The sequence below is a fragment of the Choloepus didactylus genome, chromosome 22, assembly GCF_015220235.1.
Source record: "Choloepus didactylus isolate mChoDid1 chromosome 22, mChoDid1.pri, whole genome shotgun sequence".
NCBI lineage: Eukaryota > Metazoa > Chordata > Mammalia > Pilosa > Megalonychidae > Choloepus > Choloepus didactylus.
In genome coordinates, this window is record NC_051328.1 from 17131457 (window position 1) to 17150502 (window position 19046).

A 19046-nucleotide genomic window follows, 5' to 3' on the forward strand; every position below is an offset into this window, starting at 1 on the left:
TAGATGCTCACAATAGTCCTTTAAAATGCCTTTAAGTATGTATCATTAACCTCTTTTTAAAATTAATTACATGAAACTATAGCACACATACAAAGAAAGTGTGTAACTCAGTGAACTTTCACAAAGAATATAAGAATATAGAAAGCCCTTAAGAAATATGGAAATAGAAGTTTAAAATTATCTATTTGCTCTTCCGTTAGAATGACTAAGGAAGTGACTTTTGAGTGATTTTGAAGCATATTTTCATGCCAGTATGTAACATGTAGGAATGGGCTACTTCTTCCATTTCACACAGAGTGAACTTGTCTATTGATTTAATGAGAAAATTATACATACCGTACTTTCTTATTTGGTAAAGGGTTTTTCAGTAAAGAATACCTTGCTGTGAGAAGTTGGGGGTAGCACAGCCACCAAACTGTGCCTCCTAAAGCAATAAAACTAATAAAAATAAAGTTAGTTTTTTTTTTTTAATCGATCGAAAAAAAGAAAAAATCAGGATATGTCTTGAAGGTAAACTTTGCCACCCAACAGTGCCTGCTAAAATTCCTTTTTTTTTTTTCAAATGAAGAGACTGAGTGATAAGTGAGTAATGAGTACTGAGTAGTGAGTAGTGAGCCTAAGGCCATACACTCACTAGTGCCAGAGCCAGAACATGAACGCCTGGGATGTGGGAACCTTAGCACTTTCATATGGCTCAAAATCTCCGAAAGAGGTACCCAATGGCTGGATTTCAGACCTGGAAAGTCAGATTGGAAGAGAAGTGAAGGGGACTAAATTTGGAGTAGCTGGACCGTTAAACTGAACAGAAATATTTTAGCTTCTGGAATAACAGTGGAAGGGAATTTAGAAGGAACTTGCTGGGACATCACTGCCTGTAGAAGTACAGAGGGTGCTGCTATGTCTTCTAGTTACCACAGAGTGGCAGTGTTTTAGAGCTTAACTAAAGTCAGCAGTTGCATTAAAAAGTCCTCATTTCAGCCCTTTTTTAGAACCTGATAGGGGTTCTCTTTCTTTCTTTCTTTTTGAACATTTCACAGACATAGACATGTAGAAAAAAATACATTGTACAAAATTTACTTTTGTATGAAAAAATCACAAGCATAAATAGGCTATGCAGCAGTCTCTCTTGCATATGTAATAGATATTTATTTTGAGAAACAAAACATAATAATTGCATAATGCTTGCAATTGAAACTATTCCCACAGACTTTTTTCCTTTGATTATGCCAGAGCAGTTAGTGACAGATCAACACTATCATCAGGAACATATAAAAAGACCAGATTTAAAAAAAGAAAACTGTCTAAAGGCATTGGGGACACCCAAGATTTTAGGGTTGAAGATTTAAGAAAGATGGGAGGCTCACTGGGGTGATATTGGATTTTTTATGCATGCTTTTCCTCTTGGAGCACTCACCGAGCTTTAGGTAGAAAGGTGTAAGAGTTGGAGAAGCCCAGCAGAGTGCAAACAATACAAGACTTAGAGCCACCCGAGATTTTAGCAATACTACACGGCTGGGGAGACAGAAGTTGGTGTTTGCTCCTGTTGAGATAGCTAGGACTGGTGTGGCCAGGAACTCAGAGACAAAGTAGACTCAAACAATGAGAGTAGACTTTCTTCCCTAGGTTTTACCCGGAGACTTTTCCAGATTCTTAAGCTGCATGAAGCCAGAGGGTAAGGAGCTAAACCAAGAGCAGCTGAAATGTTCAGTGGAAATTTCGATGTTCTCAGTGTGCTGGGAAAACAATCATTGGAGTTCAGGATCTGCCAATGAAGAGGAACCCAAATAAATAACCCCAAAGTTGGAGCAAGCCACATATTGACAGACATGCTTTGCAAAATCTGAAACTCAGCCTCAAGTCAGCCCAATTCCTTGTTAGACTGTATTGATTTACCCTTTTACTACTTGCAAGAGGATAGTCGGAGAATAATTGAATTCTCTTTGGAGAAAGACAACATTATTCAGAGCTTCTACAACATGTTAAACATGATACCTGGATTTAAATCAAAACTTAATGAAGCTTAACAAAAACAGGACAAAGATAAAGAACAAAAAAGATGGACCTGAGGTGTTTCAGATGTTGAATTCATCACACAAACCTTAAAATGAGTTTAATCCATACACTAAAGAAAGGAAAATATAAGATGGAGAATTTTAACAAAGAACTGGAGTCTAAAAATAAGGACTTAAAATTGTAGAACTAGAAACAAATGATAATTGAAATTAAGGGGATAAAAAAAAAAAAACAGTTAAATTGCATCTCCAAATGAGATAAGTGAGCTAGAAGAAAACCTATAGAATAAGGCCATAATAAGGGCAATAATAAGATTGGGAAACAATATAGGGCAATAATAAGATTGGCTTTTGACTTCTAAGTAGAAAACACCTGGAACAACAGAAAGACTGACATCTGACTTCTAATTAGAAAAGATGAAAGCTACAATATAATGGGATGCCATATTTTAAGTGCTGAAGGAAAATAACTGGCAAACTAGAATTCTACACATGGAGAAAATGTCTTTCAAATCTATAGGAAAAATAAAAGTGTTTCCCAACATGCAAAAACACTGAATTTCTTGCCAGCAGGAAAACACTAAAAGGAATGCTAAGGGGAGTTATTCATTCAGAAGGGGCAGGCATATGGAAATGCAGGAAGGAATGGAAGAGATGGAAAGAGTAAGTGGTCAGTGAAATCTAAATGAGTAGTGACTATACTAACACTAATAATAATAATTTTGTGAAATTTAGAATTTGATTGCATGAAAACAAAAACACAAAAGATGAGAAAGAGTTTTATGGAATTCCTGTGTTAGAAGGTCCTACCATTATATTAGAAATGATGAAAGCATTAATTTATAGAAGAAACTAGTAAGTCAAGGTGGATACAGTAAAACCAGTCTAAAAAAGAATATTCAAATAACCAAAAATATTATATGAACATCATCACTGATGATGTTGTATCAACATCAGTGATATAACACTACATGCGAACAGGAATGGCTAAAATTAAAAAAAAAAAAAATGGAAAATGCCAAGTGTTGGTGAAGATGTAGAACAAGCATAACTCTCATACATTTTAAATGGGGTATAAATTGGTACAACTACTTTAGAAACTCTTTGGTGATATATACTGAAGTTGAATATACATATACCCTATGATTCTGATGTTCCACTCCTAGGAATATAATCTAAAGAAATGAGAAAATACATGCACCAAAAGAGTTATTACAAAATTTACATAGCAGTACCATTCATAAGAGCCTCTAATGGGAAACTTCGGTAATGCCCAATAACCATAGAATGAGTATATAAATTGTGTAATAGTCACAGGTTGGGACACTATACAACAAAGAAAATGAAAAAAAAATGTTCTCTGCAATAATATGGATGAATTTCATAAACAGAATTGAGCAGAAGTCAAAGCAAAAAGATTATATACTATCAGAGTCCCTGCATATCAAGTTCAAAATCAAGCAAAAATACTCTGGTGTTTGGAGTCAGAAAAGTAGTTATATATGAAGATTAGTGGTAGTGACTGAGGTGTAGGGGGAGGTGGGCTTGGGGTGTGTGTGTGGTGTGAAACATGATGGAGGCTGATAAAGTTCTGATTTTGATGAAGATAATATTTACATTAAGTTTGTTTTCCTTGTGAAAATTCCTAAAGTTGCACACTTAAGATTCTCACACTTTTATTTTCTGTTTTGCTTTGGTAAAGGTTTATTTTTCTAGATGATAATATGATGAGAGTGGTGTTCTTTTATGAGTTTATTTATTTATTTGTTATTAATAGTTGCTGTTGAATAATGAAAATTATACAAAAGTCAGGCTTACAGTTTAGTGTTTATGAGAAGTGGGCCCTGAAAGCGGTTTCCTGGGTTTGGACATTAACTTCTTCAATTATTATATCCATGACCACAGGCAAAGTATTTAATCTTCCTGAGCCCCATTCCACTGTAAAATTGGAATATAATAATTCCTTCCTCAGAGGTTAGTTATTGAACTAAATGAAATGATCTTTGCCAAGGTCTTCATATAAGTGCTCCATAAATATTGGTTGTTTTTAATTACTGAAAAACATGGACTCTGGTCACAGTTTTGCCAATGTATAAGTTCAATGACTTAAGTCATACTCTGAGCTCCCACAACCTTATTAATTCAGTAATAATAATGACTTACCAAGCTTACAGAGTTTCTGTGGATTAACTTTGATGTCATATAATAAAATGATTTATAATTTTTGAAGCTCTTAAAATGGAAGGTTTTTTATTGAAAGATATTTTGGTATGAAGATCAATAAAATATAACACAATTTTAAAAAGAAGAAATATAAAGTCATCTTCTGATAGTTCAGTAAATGATAAACATAACTGTCAACATTTTCTAACAATAGGGTCTGTGATATTCACTAGATGAAAAATTGGCAAATGAACAAGGGGAAATACGCATGGCACGTAGAAATTATGCAAAACACTGACATAAAAACAAAAGATCCTTGTGGAATATCAATATAATGTGGTTAAATACTTCTATCTTACAACCACTTGAAATGTGATCCAGAACAAAGAAACTAGAGATTTGTTTCCAGTGTTAAGCTTCTATCCATTTGGTCATTTTTTTCTTTAGTTTTCTATTTTGATGATCTCATTTAAGCTCTCAACATGCAATTGAATATAAAAATGTGCTGAACATATATACAAACACAGTTACTGAGAAAGAAGAGTTGGGACTTTCTGTGATTTTCTGTTATGAGAAAAACATGTTTTGTCCTTGTGTTACTCACCACAGCACAAGATGTCACAATTAAATTTTGTCCTGCCACGTGCAAAACCAGTAGTTCTATGAACTTATTTAGTTAAGCTGATGGCTATTTGTCAAATACTAACCCCCAATGTAAATCCAACACATGGCTTATGACATAGGACTTAAAATTATTTTTCTCACTTGCTTCCGTTTTTTTTTTTTTAAGAGCTACAAAAAGTATGGGGATATGCAAAACTCATTTGTAAATTATTTCCCCCACAAACATGGTACATTACTTTTTAATTCTAAACCCAATGTTCTCTTTCAAAAAATGAGGTTTATTGTAAACTCTAAACTGCAACTGAGATATAGGATGATAGAGTATACATACATACTGAATTTTCAAATATAAACTTTATTTTCATTTGGCATACATTATTTCAATGCCAAAAAATTGAAATCTATCAGCAAAACACTGACAATTCAGATATAGTTACGATAGGCACAATCCCTGAGATTAGATAATAAAACACATAGTAAAATAAAGGCACCATAGGATATAAAAGAGATAACCATGATTATGGTATGGGATCCTATTGCCAAATGAAGTGGGGATGATTCTAAGCCTACTGTAGTTTCAAATTTAAGCTATCTATATGTAAAATAAATGTAAAGATCAAAGGCATTTCCCATAATTAAATAGTTTTTGATGTTCTGACTTTAAAAAAGTAGATCAAATTCCTTTCCCTTCAATAATTAATTAGAAGACTTTTTAAAATTACAAATGTAGTTAATATTCCTTGTTAAAAATTAAAATACTACAGAAATGTGCAATATATACATTTTCTCTTTACTACTCCCTTAAATAAATAAATAATTCTAATGGTAAACACTTTCACAATTTACCTATGCATGTTTGAGTGTGTGTGTAAAAGATATAGGATTTCTCATAAGTAAAGAGATGTTAATGTACTATTTTACACCTTGTTTATATGATCCACAATAGAGTTTCAACTTCAATTATCAGGGTGTAGAGATCTAGAGCATCTACTTCTATACGCATAGCATCCCATTGGTTGGATATTTTATAAGAGTTTATTGAATCTCCTATTGATGACCATATATATTTCAGCAATTTTTACTGGATGTTTATTTGGCTGTTGTGATTCTTATAGTAATTTCAATGTCAGGTATAAAAATGAATAATAAATCAGTGGTAAAGATTAATATTTCTCAATTTACAAGTTAGGAGACCTGGAGGAAATATTTCTCTCCTTTGAGCTTCAGGGGTTTGATTACTTTAATAGATAGATATCTGTGTTGAAGTTGGGAGAAATTTGAGACCATATGAATCAAAGGGTCAGAATATTCTTTTAATAAATACACATTTCAAATTATTTGTAATATTCATTTATTTGCAAGGCTTTTTTCTATATGGTGATTTAAGGAGCTATGACAATATAAACAGCTGATATATATCAAATAAAAAAGTCAGAAATAGTTAATATAAAAATTAGAATGAAATGTAAAGCCCCCAGGGAAATCAGATTTCAAGAATGCATTTCAGAGTGTCTTCCACAGAGACACAAATTTGACTTTCAGTTTCCTGGAAGTGAGAACAGCAAAGAAAACACAATCAACACAAAAGTCCTCTAGAAAAATATAGGATCTTGAAAAACTTTCAGACAGAAAGAAAACACAAGCATTCAGATATACGTGCACGCACACAAACACATCCACACACTATAACGTTTAAATATTTCTCTAAGTCACTAGAAATTTGATGTGGGCTCTTCCCTAGTCACCAATTCTGATCATATGGCTTATTTTTCTAACTATACACACCTTTCTGCTCTTTCAGATTAAGTAAGTTCAGCAAAAATCAACTTGAAAACTACCCTCTTCAAAGGAGAATCTTGGACAGGTTAAGGTAAATGGAAGAATTTCTGTAACATATGGGCACCCCAGACATGGATAAATGAGGAATGGAGGTAGAAGTAGAAATACAAAGTGTACTTGACCTGGAATCTCAGCTGAACATGGTAAATTGGAACATGCACCAACTGGCCTGTGGGAGCACCACATTCATCTGAGCAGTGGTTTCCTGAAGGCACTAACCAGGAAATGCTAGGGTGTCTGCTACCACTTAAAACAGAGGACCACCGGTGGCAAAGGCTCCTGCAAAATGGTTTCTCAAAGAAACATGGTTGTCATGAAATTGAGATGCTGACCATGATAGTGGTGCATTTAGAAGAAACATCTTTAAAATGGTATAATTCTTTTCAAATTCAAATGTTGTAAAAAGCAACGGAAAGATCAGACCTATTCCAATACTGGGAAAGATGAATGGCCACGTTAGTTGGCACCTGACACAAAGACTTTACATAAAAGGGGAGAAACAAAAAAAATCAAAAAGAAAAAAATGGTATTTCTTAGATGGAATACTAATGACCATAATTTCCCCCTAGTTTCAAGCTACTTAACTGTTTATGGGTGCAGTTCAACTGTATAAAGACAATATCATCATCATCATCATCATCATCATCATCATTAAACAAAAAGAAAAAAATAATAATTCATACTGGGTTTCCCAGAGCCACGGCATCTTCCCTTTGCCTGATTAGTGGGTGACTCAATAGCCAGGTCTCCATCCTGAGAACAAACTATTTCTTCCACATTTTCCAACGGTATCCCAGGCGGGGATAAAATGATCAAAAGTAAGTCAAATGTCTTCATTTCTTTAACTCTTTTAGAACACTAAGGGGAAAAAAAAGAGTTATGAGGAAGAAAAAGGAAAAAAATAGTTTCAGCATAAAAGATGAGTATAGAGCTTAAGAAGTGAAAGAAACATATAATTATGAAAAAATCTGCAAAGAATATAAATACATTTCAGCCAGCTTTGTTTTATTTACTCTGTAAAATATATAGAAAACAGTTTCTATGAATTGAGAGATGATATTCAATATTATATGATTCCAGAAAGAGATTACCAAAAAAAACAAACAAACAAACAAAAAAAAAAAACCTGAATCAGAATCTAGAAATTAGAAGATATTGAAGAGGTGATTATTCTAATTATTGTGTATATAAATGTTTACCGGTAGCAGTAATTCTGTACATAATCAATTTAACCATATAAAGGACATGCTTGAGAAAATCTCAGAGTGAAAATCAGAAATAAAAAGAGAAAGAGAATTATTATTGCTCTATTTCACTTTTTAAGGAAAATTAACTGATTGAAAGGGTAGATAATGACCTGTCACTGTTCACATGCAGTGTTGTCACTGTGCTAAAGTAAAACCTGAATTTCCACACTGAAGCATCTCACAGAATATTAGGCAGCACAACAGAAACAAGACTTCCAGATCTATATCTCAATAAAAATTTCTAATTTGAGAAAAAAGAAGTAACCTAAAACCAACTATATAAAATGTAGGTATCTACAAAGGAATAAAAAATAGGTGTATCAAATTAAAGATCCTGAGAATAGGGTAGGGAACATGGATATAAAAAATGTGGCAATCCAGAATGAAACTGTTATGAGTTACTACAGCAATTTAATTTTATCATTGAATATTATTATAAAAAGGGTAATGATGTAATAGAGAATTTTTGAAATAATATATGGGTGAAAATAATAATAGTTGCCACTCATTTCTTTTCTTTTTTTCAGACTGTAAAATATATGATGAATCTATGGGAATTTTGTGCATCAGAGTAGTTCATCTTTTCTGGAGTCACATCTTAATTACATTAGCGTAAAATGGCAGCCTCAAAACACCATTTCAGGCTATTTAGCATCTGAGAAATGAAGATGATAGTCTTGGCTCAAAAATGTCAGGAATTATGTATTGGTTCTGTGAGTGTATGTTTATAGCAACAAGACATAAAGGGTTACTCTTAATCAATGGAAAAAACTAATTTAAACCAAAGGTCAGGATTTTCAAGTAATTCTGTCTAAAATATAGGTCATATTTCAGTTTTTTTATGGAAGAAAGACATTTTAATTTTTTTCCACTTTTATTGCCTGTCTGCATTATATTCACTAGGTAACATTTTATAATAGAAACACAATGTAAACAACCTAACTTCCAAGAATAGGATATTTAATTTCTATTTGACCTCATTGCACACATGTATCATTACTTACCTGTCTTGGAAATTAGAGTACGGTCTGTATGGTGGATCTTGGTTTCTCATGTGATTTGTATGTGTGTGTTGGCGGAGGCAGTGGTAAAAGGAAATTGAAGAAATTGGTTAAAGTTCAACTGAAAGGGTGAACTCCATCTATAACTTGGAATTGGCAAATAAAAAAATAAAAAAAGGGAAGAGAGAAAAGCATTCAAATATATAGACAGTTTTGGCTGGAGCTTAAGGCTTTTGTCTGAAGAAATGAGAGACAAATTTGGAAACATAGATGGGGCTGGATTTGTAAGTGCTTTAGAGATAAGCCTGTGAATATGGATTTTTGTCGATTCTAGGTCAGTGTTTCCTAACAATATATCTCTCCACCAGTCCTGATACATACATGCCGTGTAATGTCCCATGTTTGATCCACTTACATGGGAAGATAATTACATATATTTAAATGGGCTAAATATTATACATATAGTCTTTGGGTTATTCACAATCCATTATTTTTCCTCTTCGATTCACTTTGGTATGTTAAATAGATAATACTAAAGTTGAGAACTGCTCCTTTACTAAATTACTAAATTTAAAGCCATTGTAAATCACCACCTTCTTAAAAGTCATCTTTTTCAAGTAAAATTGGCTATTTGAAATGGAATGAGTAAATTACCTGTTTTCTCACACTGATAATTAAAAACATCAGAAAACAAAAGCCATGATATGGCTTTTTAGGCAAGAGCTAAGGAGATCATTCTTTTTGGTTTTGCCAAGGAAAATTCTAGTTTATGTCTATTTTCCTGGTATAATAATAATACTGACCTCTTACACTCTCTCAGATGTCCTGGGCTATAAATTATACAATAGTCACCTTAACAAAAACTATCTTTGTAATTTTTCAGGATATTTTTGTATAAGCTTTAAAAATCTTATGTAAAAAATCTAAGTATATGAATAATTAGACAATTAAAACCCCAAAGAAGGAAATTGAATATATGAAGACATACATGAAATATAATTCAAAAGGAATTTTCATTTTACAGTTATTTTCCTCATTTTACCATTTGTTTTTGGAAAGATCACCTACATATATTTAGGCATGTGATTTAACTTGCATATATTTCTAATATTTGTTGTAAAATACGTTATGCAAACATTGGCCGTGTCACAATTAAGCATGCTGCAGTCTGGAGCTCAAAGTGTGCAGCAAGGAGCAGTATGCATCAATGAACATCAGAGGATATGCCAGAACCACAGGGTTTAGGTGCTTTCCTGAGCCATGCCTTTGACCCATGTGGTCCTCAAGATCCAAAGAAGCTCCACCTTGGAAGGCATTTGGGTAGCTGAATTCTGTGGCTTCTTCCTTAGTGACCCTCCTTTGTGATCTCTGTGATGAACTCAGGAGGGTTCTCCTGATGTCATAGTAACTGATGCTTTTAAGTTACTTGGTCTAGGGACACTGTTATACCATAATGGAATCCCAAGCTTGGAAAGTCTTTCTGGAAGGAAAATTTCAATATAGAGAACATAGTTTACAATTGATAATATTACTATTACTACTACACAAGACCAAAACAACAACAGTAACAATAACAGCTTTGTTACTAGTAACCCTATGTCCAGAAACTTCATGTGAAGGAAATAAATAGAGCAGCACACTAAGTTCTTCAGGGGAATGTGAATCACAGTGAATATTTTCTAATAGGAATAAAATGAAAGATGGAAAAAGGAATCCAGAGAGAGAGAGAGAGAAGGAGGGAGGGAGGGAGAGAGAGGATGAAGAGAGAAGAAAGGCAATGAATGGGTTAAGATAAAGAGCAATGACCTTAAATGTATCAAAACAGGGGAGTTATTGAATAAATTTATGCTAGTGAATTATTAAACCTCATATTTATAAATAGTGAATTCTATAGAAAAACATGAATGAAGTAAAAATCTTTGCATTTACAAAGTTAATAAGAAAAAGTTCACATTTTCTATATATTGACAGTCATATTTGATGGTAAAAGTTTGGGCATTATTTTTTCTACATAGTCCCTAAGAACATTCAAACTTTCTATAGTGTACATACGCTTCCCCCACAGTCAAAAATTTTAAATATTATTTATAACATAAGTATTTTTTTATTATAAAATTCTGTAAGGAAGTGACATTTTATTGTTCCAGATATTTATCATAAACCAGCCTGCCATTTACAACTTAAATGTAGGGAAAATATTCCATCCTGTTGAGTTCAGTATGATTGAGTTCACTTGTGTGATATAAAATGCATTTTCTATTAGTTTGTGTGGCCATAAAGTCAGTAAAAGGAACAGCGGTCTTCCCCATAGAATGCTCACCTACTGTAGTTTTCAGCTTATTATGTAGCAAAGAGTAACAAAATACTCATAGTAACAATGTATTTTTAATGGGTTCTCAAGCTGTCCTTTTCACAGAGTTGTGGCTGAATACAGATGAGGCTGCTGTGAGGTTTTTATATAGGTGGACAGGCTGAACAAAAACCAGGTAGGGAGACATTTATCTAACACAAATGCGTGAGCTTCTCAGGCATGAAGCCTACTGATTTACCACTGTGTTACTAGCTCTATTTTTCCTGAATATGGCTCAGATATCATGGGCAAAATGCCTTCTGGAAAGCAAAGCAAAGATTATCAAATAGAAGTGTTGAAAGAAAGGAGGTTGTGTAGGGGGATTGATTAATTCACAGATAATCATTGCAGAGACAAATGATAAATGTCATTATAGATTCATAAGAATTAAGTCCACATCAATTTAAATTTAATATTTAAAATTTTAACGTGTAGTTATATGCATACATACATTTTCACATGCAATTTTAAATGTATGCAAAGCATTGTTACATTTTAACATATGATTACATTTGGAAAGCATGTTTCCTCCTCCCAGTGGTTGGGTATAATGCTAAAAAATCTCCTTTTACCCACTCAAATGCTTCCATTACAGAGCTCATTCCAATAGTTTCTTTTACATGAAGATGCATTCCTCAGTCCATTAAGGAATAGTCTCACCATGGAGCAAAAGGTTGCCAATCATTGTAAATGCCTACGACAATCAGGCAGTTCACTAAGCTAAGACAGGAGGGCTTAAGGTGACAGCATCCACATAGCAGTGTAAGACATCCCCGGGGAAAAGTTTCCCCTCAGAATCCACTAAGAAAAGGACAAATTCCACTTGCTTGAAACTCTGGAATATGAAAGAGACTGGAGAAGGACTCCACAAACACTGAATCGAAGATAAAGGAAAAAACAAAACAAAACAAAACAAAACACCAAAACCAGGTAGGAGACCCCCAGTCCAGAACCTCCCCCTTCCCTTGGTCCTGTCTCTCAGAGGCAGCACGGCTGGGTCCCTCCTGCCGCAGACACAGACCAGAGTCACCCACAGCAGCGAGTTGAACTGTAGCATATCCAGGAACAGAACACGAGTGGCCGAGGAGTGCCACATACAAAAGTACCCCCAGGAAAAATAAAAAGAGACCATGCATACAAAAGTGCCCCCCCCCAGGGGAAAATAAAAAGACCAAGGCAGAACTCTTGGCAAGAGGTGCACGCACTCAATTTACGGGGTCAGGCAAATGTAGAATGCATCTTTCTGGATTGATCCCACATGGCTTCCTGGGACAGGATACACTAATGGGGAAGAAACCAGAGGTAGAAAAGCCTCATGGGGTTGGGTAGGAAGAGGGAGAGGATAGGAGGGGTTGAGAATTGAACTGCTATAAGACACTGGGTACCAGAACTGAACAGTATAATGAAAAGGGGGACACTGAGTGAGGGTGAGAATTTAAAGAAGTCATAGGAGCTGGGGAGAAAATTCTACACAACAACAAACAGAAAAGATCAAAATTCCGGGGGGGTGGGGAACAACAGAGGAAAGGAAGCTTTCTCCTGGAGGTAAAAGCATTGCACATAAAAGGGCAATCTTCAAGTTTGTATCACATCTCCAGGGCAAAAATCAGGGGCATAAGAGGAGAAAAAAATCTGAAGAGTTGAACGTAGGCTACTCTAAAGGTCCAGAATAAGTTGGACTAAGTCAAATTTTAAGTCAAGAGCCGTTACAAGAGACAAATATTAATAAAAGAGTCAATACACTAAGAAGAAATAACAATCATGAATATTTATGCACCTAAACATGATGCCCCTAAATTCATGAGGTAAACACTGGCAAAACTGAAGAGAGAAATAGTGACTCTATAATAATAGCCTGAAATTTCAATCACTGCCCTCAACAATAGAATATCTAGATAGAAGATCAATAAGGAAACAGAGAACTTGAATAAGATGATAAATGGACTAGAAATAACAGATATACAGAACATAGCACCCCAAAACAGCAGAATATAATTCTTCTCAAGTGTACATGAATCATTCTACAGCATAGACCACATGTTATGTCACAAAAGGAGTCTTAATAAATTTAAAAATATCAGAATTACACAAAGCATCTTCCGTTCGTAATGGAATGAAGCTGGAAATCAATATCAGGCAGAGAAGCAGAAAATTCACAAATATTTGGAGGTTAAACAACATAGTTTTAAACAATCAGTGGGTCAAAGAAGAAATTGCAAGATAAATCAGCAGATAGCATGAGATGAACAAAAACAAGAACACAGCATATCAAAGCTTATGGGATGCAACGAAAGCTTTGCTGAAAGGGAAATTTATAACCCTAAATGCCTACATTAAAAAAAAAGAAGAATTGGATAAAATCATAGACTTAACTGCATGCCCAGAGGAACTAGAAAAAGAATAGCAAACTAATCCCAAAGTAAGCAGAATGAAATAAATAACAAAGATTAGAGCAGAAATAAATGCAACTGGGAATTAAAAACAACAGAGAGAATTAAAAACAAACCAAAAACAACAAAGAAAAGTTCAGGACCAGATGGCTTCGCAGGTGAATTCTACCAAAAATTCCAAGAAGAATTAATAACAATCCTGTTCAAACTCTTCCAGAAAATTGAAGTGGAGGAAACACTACCTAACTCATTTGATGTCATCCTCATAACAATGCCAGAAAAAGATACTGCAAAGAAAGAAAATTAGAGGCCAATTTCTCTTATGAATTTAGATGCAAATATCCTCAATATAATACTAGCAAATTGATTTCAACTGCACATTAAAAGAATTATACACCTAATTATACTCCTAATTATATACCTGTCGGTTTGCATTTTCTGATCTGAATGAAACAAATATGGATTTTTCAGCAGAAGTGTACGTTATGGTTAAAAGCATTAACTCTGGAGACCAACTTCCTGCGATGGAATTTGAGCTTTTACAGTTACTAATGGTTTCGTTTTGATGATAATAATAATTAATTTGTAAGATTACTTTGAGGGTTAAATGGGCTACCATAGGTGAGGTCCAAAAAAAGAGTTTCTCATTCTATTAGGAAGTATCAGGGCTTAGGAAAGAGGAACCTGCTAAATTTTAACCTTCCAAAGGGCAAGGAAAACATTATTTATCACTTTATCCTTAGATATAGCACAGAGTATGTGTCCAGCAACTTTTTTTTTTTTTGGTTGTAGAATTATGGAAAAAGTAGCAACAGTAAAGTTGCAAAGACCTGGGTTCAAATCATTGCTACTTAATAATTGTGTAACCTTGAACCTTAAACTCTCTGAAAATTGGGAATAGTGGTACCTAAATTAATGAGATCATGATGAAGCTAAGAGTTAAGGTATTTGTGGTAGCAGAAATCTACATGGTTCCATGCCCTTTGCCTACTGGTGTTAAGCCTGTTATTATACTACCTCAGATGGCAGAAAGGATTTTGTTGATGTAATTAAGGTTAATATGAATTGATGTTAAAATAGGAAGATTATCAGGAGAGGGGTAAAATCTGCTCACATAAGCTCTTTAAAGGCAGAGAGTTTTCTCATGCTGGTGGCAGAAGGAGAAGTCAGAGAGATTTGAAGTACAAAAAGAACTAGACGTGCTGTTACTGGCTTTGAAGATGATGGTGGTCCAGGGATGGGGCTCTAGAAATGAAAGAGGCCTCTAAGAGCAGAGCAAGGCCTCCAGCTGAATGCCAGTAAAGAAATACAGACCCCAGATCTATGGCCACAAGGAAGTAGTTTTTGGAAATGATCTGAATGAATATGGGATGGGATCATTCCCTAGAGCCCCCAGATAAGAGCCCAGCCTGACTTAAACCTTGATTTGGTCCTTGTGAGACACTGAGCAGAGAACCCAGTGGAGCCCACCTGTACTTGTGACCATCAGAACTGTGAGCTGGTAAATGGCTGTTCTTTTAAGCCACTGACTTGGTAGTAACGTTTTGCTCAGCAACAGAAAGCTAATTTAGCAAGTAAAGTGTGTGACACTTAGTAGCTACATATTAAATGTTAGCTATTATTATAATTAAATATTTGTTCAGCAAATCAAGTCTGAATGTTTAGTGTTAAAACCCTTCCAACAGGCAAAATTACCCTAAATATCGTCTCATAGTTCTCTTAACCTTCTGAATGCTGAGATTAAAATTAGATGCTTTACAGAGACAGGATCATCAAGAGAGTGGAAAGGGCTGTAGAGAAAGAAAGTAAATATACTATTTCTGGGATAACTGAATCACTCAAGACATCCTTCTCCTGGAAATCCAGCAAACTGGATCAGTGCTTTTCTGGGATTATTTTTGGTGTATCTAGTCCTCTCTGAATTAATTGGAAAATTTGTCTAATTTCAGAGTGTTAACTCTCACAGCTCTAGGGAAAATGTCTGTGCCTTTTTAGCATTTGGGAGACAACCTATTAGAAGGAGAGATTCTAGGACACCATGCATGGGTTTGATGTTTTCTGCCTGCTCATGCCAAATATGTAGTAGGTGCTCAGTTACTATTTATGAAATGAATGTGTACTGTGACTGATTTTAGCCTCATAGTTTTGGCAATCTTTTTTTTTTACATACATTATATTTAATTTGATCCTTACTACAATCTTGTGGGGTAGGCAAAATATGAAATTGACATTTTATAGATAAGGCAGCTAAAGTAGAGTAAGAACTGAGCTGATGGGATCTTTTTCTACCCCACTAAGCATCATCTTGTGTATTGTGTTCACCCAAATCCTTGATAGAAACATTGAAAAGAACCTCCAGAACCCAGGCCAACCCTGAATTCTTAAACAGCACTGACTGGTATGCAGTTTAAGCAGGTCAAATCCATCTAAAAGAGTGATTATCCAACTCACATGTTTGGCAGTCTTTTCAAGAACACCTAATTTAATGTCTGAAAAAGAAGGTCCCCAGTGTAATGTTGAATGAATTAATGAACAAATGGATGAAATTATTCCATGGCCGCTTAAAACTAGGATATTCTCCCCTTTTTTTGTCTCCCCTCTCCTTTACTCCTTTACTCCTAAATTTCCAAATTACGTCTCTCCAAAAACAGTTGAAACCATTGCCTAGAATTGCTCCCTATGGTCATGTCTAGAAAACTTACCACTCTGCTGTTTTAAAATTCTTCCTGTATTTTTTCATGACAAAAGAAGTAGTTTAAACATGATAGGATGTCTTTACTGTCATCAGAACTTAGAAGAGTGTGATAGCTACTTTATACGACAGCAGGTTTTATGGATGGCTGGTATAAAAATATCCAAAGCTATATTTGCCAATTAATTTTCAATAAAATATTAATAATTTGGTCAAATATGTACCAAATGGTACAAATAATAATATGTTTCATCTATGTATTGTTTAGAGTATTCAATTTGGGACTAAAGATAGGGAAAAAAACAGAAAGAGAGAACTTAAAATGCATCTGTATCTCCAGAGTCAAATCATATTCTGAACAATCAGTTAAATTCAGATAATGAATGTTCATTTAGCATATTGTTAATATTTTTGAACCAGAAGGAAATAGTAAATTAGATCTTTGCTTCAAAGAACTGAACTAAATATAATGTTTAAAAAAGTTTTTATAGGAGGCAAAGATTTAGCTAAAAGTAGTCTACAAAAGAATAAAGGAAAATGTTTTATAATTCTGTATATGTATGAAAGATTGTGTGTGCATGTGGGGCTGGTGTGTGTGTGAGAAAGAGAAAGACAAAGAGGCAAAGATAGAATGAGGTTGAGATGGGGTGGTTTTTCTTTGATCTCTTGAGATAAGTTGAAGCAAGAAATAAAGATGTTTGCACATTTGGTTCACCTGCCTATGTTGTCAGTGCTGATGCTGTATATAATTAAATATAGAATTAAATAGGTATTCTTTTCTGTACTTGACATTTCAAGCCATTAAGAATAAGTTTGTATTTAGGATCTTGTTCTTATATTCATGGCTTCCACACAGCCTGACATATAGATGGCACACAATGTTTAATAAGCACATATCCACATCAAGAAAATATTACAGATATAAAGCAATTAAAGTTTGGTCCCCTAAAAGTTTATTACCATATATAACTAGGTCTTGAATCTTAACCTATCCTGAACAACTCGCCATTAAAATGTTGACAAGTTTTGTTAAAATTATTCACTTATTGAATTGAACTGTCCATTCTCATTAAGAGTGCAGACCCTTCTCTAGAGTGGTTTAGAGATGATTATATAGAAGCATTTGCAACCCACACTGTCTCACACCCCCAAAATTAAGTTGACATTATTTTCCTTTCCTCTTTTAGATATGTAAATTGATTGAAATAAGAGGAACTGACAAATAGTGAGCTTTCTCTGCTTATGACATAACAATTCTATTTAGAACTATTATTTTGTTCTAAGTAATGTTTTGTAGAGAACAGGAATAACTATAAGATGGTGTGGCCATTTTTTAAAAGTTCAAATGACAAAACTTGAAGAATGAACTACTTCCTCCCTCATTGCACTTGGCCAGACCCTCCTTGCTCTCAACTAGCACATACATTCGTGTTCACTTGGAAGCATTTATCTAAAGAACCTAGGGTTTAATTAACTGAGGCATTCCGTTTTGTAGGCCTTTAGTAGCCACTGGATACACGGTCTAGAGTAGTGTTTTGCAACACTGAATGCATGTTAGAATAACCTGGGGAGCATAAAAGAAGCAATGCTGGACGTCACACCAGAGGATTTGGAGAACAGCAACTTTTGATACTGGTGATTTAATGTGAATTCATGTTTGAGAATCATTGCTTCATAAGCTGTTTATGATTTCCCCTTTGACTTTCCCTAATAGTTGGAATACTTGATTTGTGTGGATGTTTTGCTACTTGAGAGTTGCTACTTGAAAACAGCCAAAAGCATTTCAGAGCCAATATTGATGAAGATGTAAAGTAAAAAATGAAGTAATGAATTTGTTTTTTATATCACTCAAAACTGCTGTGGAGATAGCTTCCAAAGAAAAAAGAACAATAGGCTTTTTTTCTCTCTAAAATCTTATTATGAAAATTATCAAGCATACAGAAATAATGAAAGGATTATAGACACTCAGCCAAAACCTATGTTCAAAAATTGCTCATCTCTTGCTGTATTTCCTTTTCTGTCTATCTATCTATCTACCTACCTACCTACCTACCTACCATCTATCTAGATGAATAGCTATCTAGCTATCTATGTGTTTGGACAATGATACTACAGTAGGAATGAGTTTGTGATCTTATAAGTTTTATTTTTTGAAGGACAATATTCATATGGATAATTATGACATAACATAAGTATATGTATATATATGTGTGTATGGATGTGTGTTCATTGATTTTGAATCACACTCTTTCTTGGATATTTCTCTATATAGTTAAACATAATGTGATAGAGTATATGTTATTTATAATTATATATAGGAATTAATATATTAATATAGCATGTTTATAGCATATATGGAGTTACTTTTAGAGAGCTAAGGAATTCTGTTCAAAATAACCGCTTAACTCTAACAACAGCCAAACAAGGTGATATTATTTTACAGATGAGTAAACTGAAGAGTAACAACATTTGTGGTCATCCAGGCTCTGCTTTGTGGACATCCACTATACCAAAGTGTTCAAACTTTATCCTATATCAGCATCACCTAGAGAATTTGTTAGAGCGTAGATTGCTGGTCTCCACCCCCCAGTTTTTCTGAGTCAATATCCTGGGTGGAACCTGAGACTTGGAATGTCTACTGAGTTTATAGGCAATGCTGTGTGCTGATCCAGGCACCATACATAGAGAACCTTGTCACTTGAACCTCAAGACTCAGCTCAGAAGTTGT